Raw genomic sequence first — 11160 nt, forward strand, 5'->3', positions numbered from 1 at the left:
GGATGGAGATATCACAGATGGGGGAGGAAAGGCTGGGGGTGGGGGCGACTGCGGTGTCACTCATGCTTTAGTCGATGCAGTATTCACTCCAGTTCAACCCCTAACAGCTTGTTCCCATGAAGCACTTCAACATAATTTACAAATCTAGGAAAATCAAGCATAAAACTAGCGGCTCTTGTGTTAAACTTTACAGGCTTTCTTAAGCAGCTTCTGCCGCTTGTTCTGTCCCCAAACTGGCTGATTAGAACCCTCAACACTGTAATTAACTACAGAGGGAATAATTACCTTCACCTTTATGTAAGTATTGGAAATGTCTAACGAACTCCAATTTTATCTACTTCCACAGCACCTCAAATCTTAAGTAACCAGGCAGTCCTTGATAAGAAACATTTTATGCAAACATCCATTAATAATCAGAATGTGGAATGCACAAAGTATGAATCTAGGAAAAACAGAAGCTGTCAAATTTGAAACGGAATGCATAAAGATTGATATCAAAGGCATTAGTGGGCTGAAATGGACTAGTATTGCCCATTTTGAATCAGACAACCACATGGCCTACCATGCCAGGGATGACAAATTGAAGGCGAACAGCATCACATTCATCGTCAAAAAGAACATTTCAAGATCTATCCTGAAGTACAACGCTGTCAGTGATAGGATAATGTCAACAGACCTACGAGGAAGACCTGTTAATATTAATATGATTATTATTCAAATTTACGCACCAACCACTAAGGCCAAAGATGAAGAAACTGAAGATTTGTACTAACTTTTGCAGTCTGAAAGTCATCAAACATGCAATCAAAGTGCATTGATAATTACTGACGATTGGAATGGGAAAGCTAGAAACAAAGAAGGATTGACAGTTGGAAAATATGGCCTTGGTGATAGAAATGATGCCGGAGAGCCCATGATAGAATTTTGCAAGACCAATGACTTTTTCATTTCAAGTACCTTTTTTCAACAACATAAATGGCAACTATACATACCAACCTCACCAGGTGGAAAACACAGGAATCAAATCAACTACATCTGTGGAAAGAGAAGATGGAAAAGCTCAATATCATCAGTCAGAACAAGGCCAGGGGCCGACTGCGGAAAAACACACCATCAATTGCTCATATGCAAGTTCAAGTTGAAGCTAAAGAAGATTAAAACAAGTCCACGAGAGCCAAAACATGGCCCTGAGCATATCCCGCCTGAATTAAGAGACCACCTCAAGAATAGATTTCAAGCACTGAACACTAATGACCAAAGACCAGATGAGTTGTTGTAAGACATCAAGGACGTCATACATGAAGAAAGCAAAAGTTCGTTAAAAAGACAGAAAAGAAATAAAAGACCAAAATGGATGTCCGAAGAGACTCTGAAACTTGCTCTTGAACATAGAGTAGCTAATGGGAATGAAGAAATGATGAAGTAAAAGAGCTGAACGGAAGATTTCAAAGAGCTACTTGAGAAGACAAAGTAAAATATTATAAGGAAATGTTCAAAGACCTGGAGTTAGAAAACCAAAAGGGAAGAACACACTTGGCATTTCTCAAACTGAAAGAACCGAAGAAAAAAATTCAAGCCTCAAGTTGCAATTTGGAAAGATTCTATGGGCAAAATATTCAGGGATTCAGGAAGCATCAAAAGAAGATGAAAGGAACGCAGAGTCACAGTACCAAAAAGAATTGGTTGACGTTCAACCATTTCAGGAGATAGCATATGATCAAGAACCAATAGTGTTGAAGGAAGAAGTTCAAGCTGCGCTGAAGGCATTGTCAAAAAACAAGGCTCCAGGAATTGATAGAATACCAACTGAGATGTTTCAAAAAAGGGATGCAATGCTGGAGGTGCTCATTCATCTATGTCAAGAAATTTGGAAGTCAGCTCTCTGGCCAACCAACTGGAAGAGGTCCGTATTTGTGCCCTTTCCAAAGAAAGGTGATCCAACAGAATGTGGAAATTATCTAACAATAGCATTAACATGACACGCAAGTAAAATTTTGCTTAAGATCATGCAAAAGCAGTTGCAGCAGTACATCAACAGGGAACTGCCAGAAACTCAAGCCAGATTCAAAAGAGGACATGGAACAAGGGATATCAACTGCTGATGTCAAATGGATCTTGGCTGAAAGCAGAGAATACCGGAAAGATGTTCACCTGTGTTTTATTGACTATGCACAGAAATTTGGCTGTGTGGATCACAAGAAATTACAGATAACATTGCAAAGAATGGAGATTTCGGAACACTTAATTGTGCTCATGAAGAACCTGTACTTAGACCAAGAGGCAGTGGTTTGAACAGAACAAAAGGATACTGTGTGGTTTAAAGTCAGGAAAGGTGTGCGTCAGGGTTCTATCCTTTCACCATACTTATTCAATCTGTGTGCTGGGCAAATAATCCAAGAAGCTGAGCTATATGAGCAAGAATGTGGCATCAGGATTAGGGGAAGACTCATTAAAAACTTGTGATATGCAGATGACACAGGCTTGCTTGCTGAAAGCAAAGAGGACTTGAAGCACTTACTGAAGAAGATCAAAGACTATAGCCTTCAATATGGATTACACCTTAACATGAAGAAAACAAAAATCCTCACAACTGGACCAATAAGCAACATCATGATAAACGGAGAAAATATTGAAGTTGTCAAGGATTTCATTTTACTTGGATCCACCAACAACACCCATGGAAGCAGCAGTCAAGAAATCAAATGACGTATTACATTGGGCAAATCTGCTGCAAAAGACCTCTTTAAAGTGTTGGAAAGCAAACATGTCACTTGAAGGACTAAGGTATACCTCATATGCATGTGAAAGCTGGACAATGAATAAAGAAGACCAAAGAAGAATTAATGCCTTTGAATTATGATGTTGTCAAAGAATGTTGAATCTACCATGGACTGCCAGAAGAAGGAATAAGTCTGTCTTGGAAGAAATACAGCCAGAGTGCTCCTTTGAAATGAGGATACCCAGACTTTGTCTGATGTACTTTTGACATGTTATCAGGAGGGACAAGTCCCTGGAGAAGGACTTCATGCTTGGTAAATAGAAGGTCAGTGAAAAAGAAGAAGACCCACAAGGAGATGGACTGATACAGTGGCTGTAACAATGTGGTCAAGCACAACAATTATGAGGATGGTGCAGGACTGTAAGTGTTTTGTTCTGTGGTAGACAGGGTCCTTATGAGTTGGAATTGACTCAAGGGCACCTAACAACAACAACATAGAATAAAACTGCCTCTCTTTTTTTTGGATGTATTTAACCATGTATTTCCGGTAAAACACGATCAGGACACAGAACAGCTTGTCGCCCCAATCCTTCTGCTACCCCTTTGGCATCAAAGTCTGGTACCTGCTGGTCTGTTCTCCAGCCCTAAGATTTATGTCTCTGAGACTGTCATATGAATGGACTCACACTGTACAAATTTCTATCTCTGTGTAACAAATTATCACAATCTATGGCTTAAAACAACACACATCTATAGTCTCTCAGTTTCTGTGGGTCAGGAGTCCAGGTACAGTTTAGCTGGGCTCTCTGCTCGTGATCTCACAGGCTGAATCAAGGTATTAGCTCAGGCTGGGGTCTCTTCCGAGTCTCTGGGTCCTCTTCCAAGCTCATGCAGTGGTTGTCAGAAGCCTTTTCTTGTAGTGGTAGAACTTGTGATGACTCGCTTCTTCCAGGCCAGCAGGAGAGAGTCTCTGATCTCAAGGAATGCCTAAGCCCTGTTTTAAGAGGCTCACCTGCTTGGGTCAGACTCACCAAGGATAATCTTCCTTTGACTAATTTAAAGAGATTGATCAGGGACTGTCTTGGTTACTAGTGCTGCTATAACAGAAATACCACAAGTGCATGGCTTTAACGAACAGAAATTTATTTTCTCAGAGTTTAAACAAACAAAAAAACAAAAATCTGTTGCCAAAGTCAATTCTGACTCATAGCGACCCTGCCTCTCAGTTTAGGAGGCTGAAATTCAAGGCGGCAGCTCTAGGGAAGGCACTCTCTGTCCACTCTGGGAGAAAACTCTACTCTCAGCGTCTCTTGTGTTCTTCTCAGCGATCTTTGGAGATCTCCATGTGGCATCTATCTTTCCCCCATTTGTCCTTGCTTCTGTGTGCTAATCTGCTCTTTTTATATCTCAAAAGTAAGTAGGTTTAAGACATATCTTACACAATGGTCTCATTTACATAGCAAAGAAAACCCTATTCCCAAATGGAATCGTATCCACAAGAATAAAAAGGTACTAGGATTTCAACACATTTTTTGGAGACACAATTCAATCCATAACAGGAACTTTAATTACGTCTGCAAAATCAAGTTTCACATAAGATGTGACGTCAGACCAGGAGTGACACCTCTTCTCTTCATAGGCCCCACCCACGCTCACTGGGTGTGTATTGTTGGGGGTTGCCTTAGGCTGGGTTCTCTAGAGAAGGAAAACCAGTAAAGTGTACAAGTATATATATAGAGAGAGGTTTATATCAAAGAAATGGCCCACACAACTGTAGAGGCTGGAACGTCCCAAGTCCATGGATTAGTATAGAGGCTTCTCCCCATTCACGGTAGCCGCAGAGGCTGGCAAACCCAAGATTGGCAGGTTGAAAAGCAGGGCTCTCGCTCACAGGCTGTGAAGATTGATGAATCCTAAGATCAGCAGATAAGCTGATAGCTCAAGTCCCAAGAACAGGAGGTCAGATGAACAGGCGGCAGCTGCAGGATCCAGAGCGAGCAAAAAGCCAGAATGTCTGCTAGTATTCAGATGCAGGCCACACCCCCAAGGAAACTCCTTTTCAACTGATTGGCTACTCACAGCTGATCCCATCACAGGAGTGATCACACATAAACACTGAGAATCATGGCCCAGCCAAGTTGACACACAATCTTAACCATCACAGGGGTCATCTTAGAATCTGGCCAACCATACACACTGTGGGCCCTTTGGGGACTGATTTCTGTCACTCAGTGGAATACCCTTGCGGTTCATCTGAGTTACTGTGTATACCTCTGGTCTGCTCTTTGTTATTGCTGAGTGGGATTCGTGGTAGGGGCTTACTACAGTTCTCCACTCACCTGTTGAAGGACGTTTGAGTTGTTTCCAGATTTTGGCAATTATGAAGACCGAAGAAGAATTGACACCTTTGAATTGTGGTGTTGGTGAAGAATACTGAATATACCATGGACTGCCAAAAGAATGAACAAATCTGTCTTGGAAAAAGTACAACCAGGATGCTCCTTAGAAGCAAAGATAGTGAGACTATGTCTCACTTATTTGGACATGTTGTCAGGAGGGATCAGTCCCTGGAGAAGGACATCATGCTTGGTAAAGTAGAGGGTCAGTGAAAAAGAGGAAGACCCTCACCGAGATGGATTGATACAATGGGCTCAAGCATAACAACAATTGTGAAGGTGGTGCAGGACTGGAGAGTGTTTCGTTCTGTTGTGCATAGGGTCGCTGCAAGTCGAAACTCACTCAAGGGCACCTAACATCAACAACAATGAGGAAAGAGTAGTAGAACCATTTCACAAATAAGGACTCTTAACAGGTCAAATTCCAGAGATGGGATTTAAACCCAATCTAGTCTGACTCTGAACCTCACGCTCCTCTTCATTTCAAAATATTTTCTAATAACCCTTGAGACTTCTTTGACCCATGGATGACTTAGAAGAATGTTATTTGATTTTCAAATGTTTGGATATTTTCTTATTATCTTTCTGTTATTAATTTCTAGTTTAATTTCATTTTGGCCAGAGAGAGTACTTTGCATGATTTCCTTTTTTTTTTTTTTTTCACTTTGTTGAAATTTGCTTTATGATCTGATATATAATCTGTCTTGGTGAATGTTCTATATCCATGTAGGAAGGATATTCTTCTGTTGTTGGGCAGAGTGTTCTATAAATGTCAAACGTATTTGTTGTTTGATGGCTTGCTCAGGTTCTTCTCTACCTTTGCTGATATTCTATGTGTTCTATGGATTAATAAGATTTCTTAAACTTTTGAACAACTCTAGAAAACCAAGTAAATGGCATTCTTTTAAATGTTTCAAGCATCCCACGAAACTCTGCAGCAAATGGTGACACAACAGATTTCGGCACCTGCACAAGCGCAGGTCTCAGTTCTGCTGCTCCTGCTTCTGTCCTTATTCTTGAGGGTCACAGACAAGCTTGCTGGCCCAGGGGGATAGAGTGCCCCCCACCCCTGCACAGCCTTGGAGACCCCACATTTCAGCTCTCACTGACCTGAGATTCCGGACATGATTGTGATAGATTTCCTCCTCCAGGATGACCCATCCAGCCCAGACCCATCCATAACGTTAAATGTATAGGCCCCTGTTCTGGATTGATTTGTGTCCCCCAAAAAGATCTGTTGAAGTTCTAACCCCTGCACTAGTGAATGTGACCTTGTTTGGGGAAATAGGGTCTTTCTTAGCAGATGTTATCAGTTAAGTTAATAAAGTCATGCCAGGGTAGGATGGATCAGGGACATAGCGAGGCAGCCTGGGGGAGCACATGTCCCTGGGCGCAAGTCCAAGGGGCGCCAGACGAGGTATGGAATGACCTGACTGAAGCAGCTCGACAAGAGGGGGAAGGTGTTTCTGCTGGTGAGTCACTGTCATCAATATCTATTCATCTTGAAATTGGGGGGGGGGGGCATAATTTAGAAATTGTCCCTGGGTGCTTGAACTGGAGGAAGGTGCAATTCAGAGTTTGTCCCTGGGCACTCGTTACCCTCCATAGGCCCCTGGGATGGATCCTAACACTAATCCCCTCTGAGCGGTGTTTTATGAAAGAGAAGGACATGCACAGAAACGGAGTCACACACAGGGAAGACAGACCCTACGTGATGATGGAGACAATGTATCTACAAGCACCAAAGGACACCACAGGTGCCAGCAGCCGCCAGGAATTAGGAGAGAAGCAGGAAATGGTTCCGCTCTCCAAGGCCACAGAAAGAATTGGCACAGGGGAGACCCTAACTTGGACTTTTTGCCTTCTGAACTGTGAGAAAATAAATTTCTGTTCTTTAAAGCCACTCATTTGTGGTATTTTGTTACGGCAGCCCAGCAAACTAAAACATCGCCTTCCAACATCTCTTCAAGTACGAAAAGCAACAACTGATAGAGCTGAAAGGAGAACTGGAAATCCACACGTAGAGCTAGAGAAGTCAACACTTCTTCCTCAGTAATCAATAGCACAGACAGGAAATGAGCAAGGCTATCGACGATCTTAACAAGGCCATGTCATCTCGCTGACATTACAGAACCCTCCAGCCAAAAGAAGCTGAATACACATTCTTTTCAAGTGAACTTGGGACATTTACCAAGATAGACAACCTGCTGGGTCATAAAATAAACTTTGACAAATTTAAAACAAATGAGACCATGCAGAGCATTTCTCTGACCTTAATAGGATGAAATTATAATTTTTTTTGGCATAATAACTTTCTTTTCTATTGTGGTAAAAAAAAAAATCATCAAAACATTTGCCATTGGAGGCGGCGCCAAGATGGCAGAATAGCCAGAAGCTTCCTGCTAACCTTTGTTGGGAATAGGCATAAATATGGATCTCTTCCAGTCAGTTGGCCAGGAAGCTGTCTTCCATATTTCTTGGCATAGACGAGTGAGCACCTCCAGCGCTGCATCTGTTTGTTGAAACATCTCAATTGATATTCCATCAATTCCTGGAGCCTTGTTTTTCACCAATGCCTTCAGAGCAGCTTGGACTTCTTCCTTCAGTACCATCGGTTCCTGATCTTATGCCACCTCTTGAAATGGTTGAACATCGGCTAATTCTTTTTAGTATAATGACACTGTGTATTTCTTCCATCTTCTTTTGATGCTTCCTGCGTCGTTTAATATTTTCCCCATGGAATCCTTCAGTATTGCAACTCAAGGCTTGAATTTTTTCTTCAGCTCTTTCAGCTTGAGAAACGCCGAGCGTGTTCTTCCCTTTTGGTTTTCCATCTCCAGCTCTTTGCACATGTGATTATAATACTTTATTTTGTCTTCTCGACAGGCCCTTTGAAATCTTCTGTTCAGTTCTTTTACTTCATCAATTCTTCCTTTTGCTTTAGCTGCTCGACGGTCAAGAGCAAGTTTCAGAGTCTCCTGTGACATCCATCTTGGTCTTTTCTTTCTTTCCTGTCTTTTCAGTGACTTCTTGCTTTCTTGATGTATGATGTCCTTGATGTCATTCCACAACTCATCCGGTCTTCGGTCACTAGTGTTCAGTGCGTCAAATCTATTCTTCAGATGGTCTCTAAATTCAGGTGGGATATACTCAAGGTCGTATTTTGGCTCTTGTGGACTTGCTCCGATTTTCTTCAGTTTCACCTTGAACTTCCATATGAGCAATTGATGGTCTGTTCCACAGTTGGCCCCTGGCCTTGTTCTGACTGATGATATTGAGCTTTTCCACCGTCTCTTTCCACAGATGTAGTCAATTTGATTTCTGCGTGTTTCATCCGGCGAGGTCCATGTGTATAGTCGCTGTTTATGTTGGTGAAAGAAGGTATTTGCGATGAAGAAGTCATTGGTCTTGCAAAATTCTATCATTCGATCTCTGGCATTGTTTCTATCACCAAGGCCATATTTTCCAACTACTGATCCTTCTTCTCTGTTTCCAACTTTTGCATTCCAATCACCAGTAATTATCAATGCATCTTGATTGCATGTCTGATCAATTTCAGACTGAAGCAGCTGATAAACATCTTCTATTTCTTCATCTTTGGCCCTAGTGGTTGGTGCGTAAATTTGAATAATAGTCATATTAACTGGTCTTCCTTGTAGGCATATGGATATTATCCTATCACTGACAGCGTTGTACTTCAGGATAGATCTTGAAATGTTCTTTTTGACGATGAATGAAACACCATTCCTCTTCGAGTTGTCATTCCCAGCATAGTAGACTATATGATTGTCCGATTCAAAATGGCCAATACCAGTCCGTTTCAGCTCACTAATGCCTAGGATATCGATGTTTATGCATTCCATTTCATTTTTGACAATTTCCAGTTTTCCTAGATTCATAGTTCCCACATGCCAGGTTCCGATCATTAATGGATGTTTGCAGCTGTTTCTTCTCATTTTGAGTCACGCCACATTAGCAAATGAAGGTCCCAAAAGCTTTACTCCATTCACGTCATTAAGGTCGACTCTACTTCGAGGAGGCAGCTCTTCCCCAGTCATCTTTTGAGTGCCTTCCAACCTGGGGGGCTCATCTTCCAGCCACTTTATCAGACAATGTTCTGCTGCTGTTCATAAGGTTTTCACTGGCTAATGCTTTTCAGAAGTAGACTTCCGGGTCCTTCTTCCTAGTCTGTCTTAGTCTGGAAGCTCAGCTGAAACCTGTCCTCCATGGGTGACCCTGCTGATATCTGAATACCAGTGGCATAGCTTCCAGAATCACAGCAACACACAACCCCCCACATTACGACAAACTGACAGACACGTGAGATTATAGAACAATATCATTAATATCACACGCAAGCAAAATTCTGCTGAAGATCATTCAAAAACGGCTGCAGCAGCTTATCGACAGGGAACTGCCAGAAATTCAGGCCAGTTTCAGAAGAGGACATGGAACCAGGGATATCATTGCTGATGTCAGATGGATCCTGGCTGAAAGCAGAGAATACCAGAAGGATGTTTACCTGTGTTTTATTGACTAACAAAGGCATTCGACTGGGTGGATCATAACAAACTATGGATAACATTGTGAAGAATGAGAATTCCAGAACACTTAATTGTGCTCATGAGGAACTTTTACATGGATCAAGAGGCAGTTGTTCAGACAGAACAAAGCGATACTGACTGGTTTAAAGTCAGGAAAGGCGTGCGTCAGGGTTGTGTCCTTTCACCATACATAATCAATCTGTATGCTGAACAAATAATACGAGAAGCTGGACTATATGAAGAATAATCGGGCATCAGGATTGGAGGAAGACTCGTTAACAGCCTGCGTTATGCAGATGACACAACCTTGCTTGCTGAAAGTGAAGAGGACTTGAAGCACTTACTAATGAAGATCAAAGACCACAGCCTTCAGTATGAATTGCACCTCAACATAAAGCAAACAAAAATCCTCACAACTGGACCAATAAGCAACATCATGATAAATGGACAAAAGATTGAAGTTGTCAAGGATTTCATTTTACTTGGATCCACAATCAACAGCCGTGGAAGTAGCGGTCAAGAAATCAAAAGACGTATTGCATTGGGCAAATCTGCTGCAAAGGACCTCTTCAAAGTGTTGGAGAGCAAAGATGTTACCTTGAAGACTAAGGTGTGCCTGACCCAAGCCATGGTATTTTCAATCACATCACAGGCATGTGAAAGCTGGACAGTGAATAAGGAAGACAGAAGAAGAGTTGACGCCTTTGAATTGTGGTGTTGGTGAAGAATATTGAATATACCATGGAGTGCCAAAAGAACAAACAAATCTGTCTTAGAAGAAGTACAACCAGAATACTCCTTAGAAGCAAGGATGGTGAGACTCTGTCTTACATACTTTGGACATGTTGTCAGGAGGGATGAGTCCCTGGAGAAGGAAATCATGCTTGGCGGAGTACAGGGTCAGGAGAAAAGAGGAATACCCTCAATGAGGTGGATCAACACAGTAGCTGCAATGATGGGCTCAAGCATAACAACGGTTGTGAGGATGGAGCAGGATAGGGCAGTGTTTCCTTCTGTTGTGCATAGGGTCGCTATGAGTCAGAACTGACTCGACGGCACCTAACAACAACAACAACATCCTGCTAACCCCATTACAACAAAGACCTGAAAAAACAAGTGAAACAATTATATTTATGACAACCTAGGAGCACTGAACATCAAAGGGAAAGTTAGAAAACAGACTGAGCAGCAGGGGGAGAGAGAGGAGGTTCAGAAATGGAGAGGAATTAATGGATCTGAATCACTGGGATGCCTCAGGTACTATTCCCGGGAGCAGCAGTGGTGGGCTGGTACTAGCGTTCAGGTGCAGTTTCCTCAGGAAGAAGCAGCCAGCCACACAACCTACTCACACCTCTGGAACCAGAGAATAACGGCGCTCTCAGGAAAAGCTAAGTACTTGCATATATTTTACCACACACCCCCAAACCCCTAGCTGGCTTCAGTGGCTGTTGATTTCCCTGGGCCTGAGATAGGCCCTGCTGAGCACCTGGAGCCATCCTCC

This window comes from Loxodonta africana, chromosome 7 (genome assembly GCF_030014295.1).
Source record: "Loxodonta africana isolate mLoxAfr1 chromosome 7, mLoxAfr1.hap2, whole genome shotgun sequence".
Taxonomy (NCBI): Eukaryota; Metazoa; Chordata; class Mammalia; order Proboscidea; family Elephantidae; genus Loxodonta; species Loxodonta africana.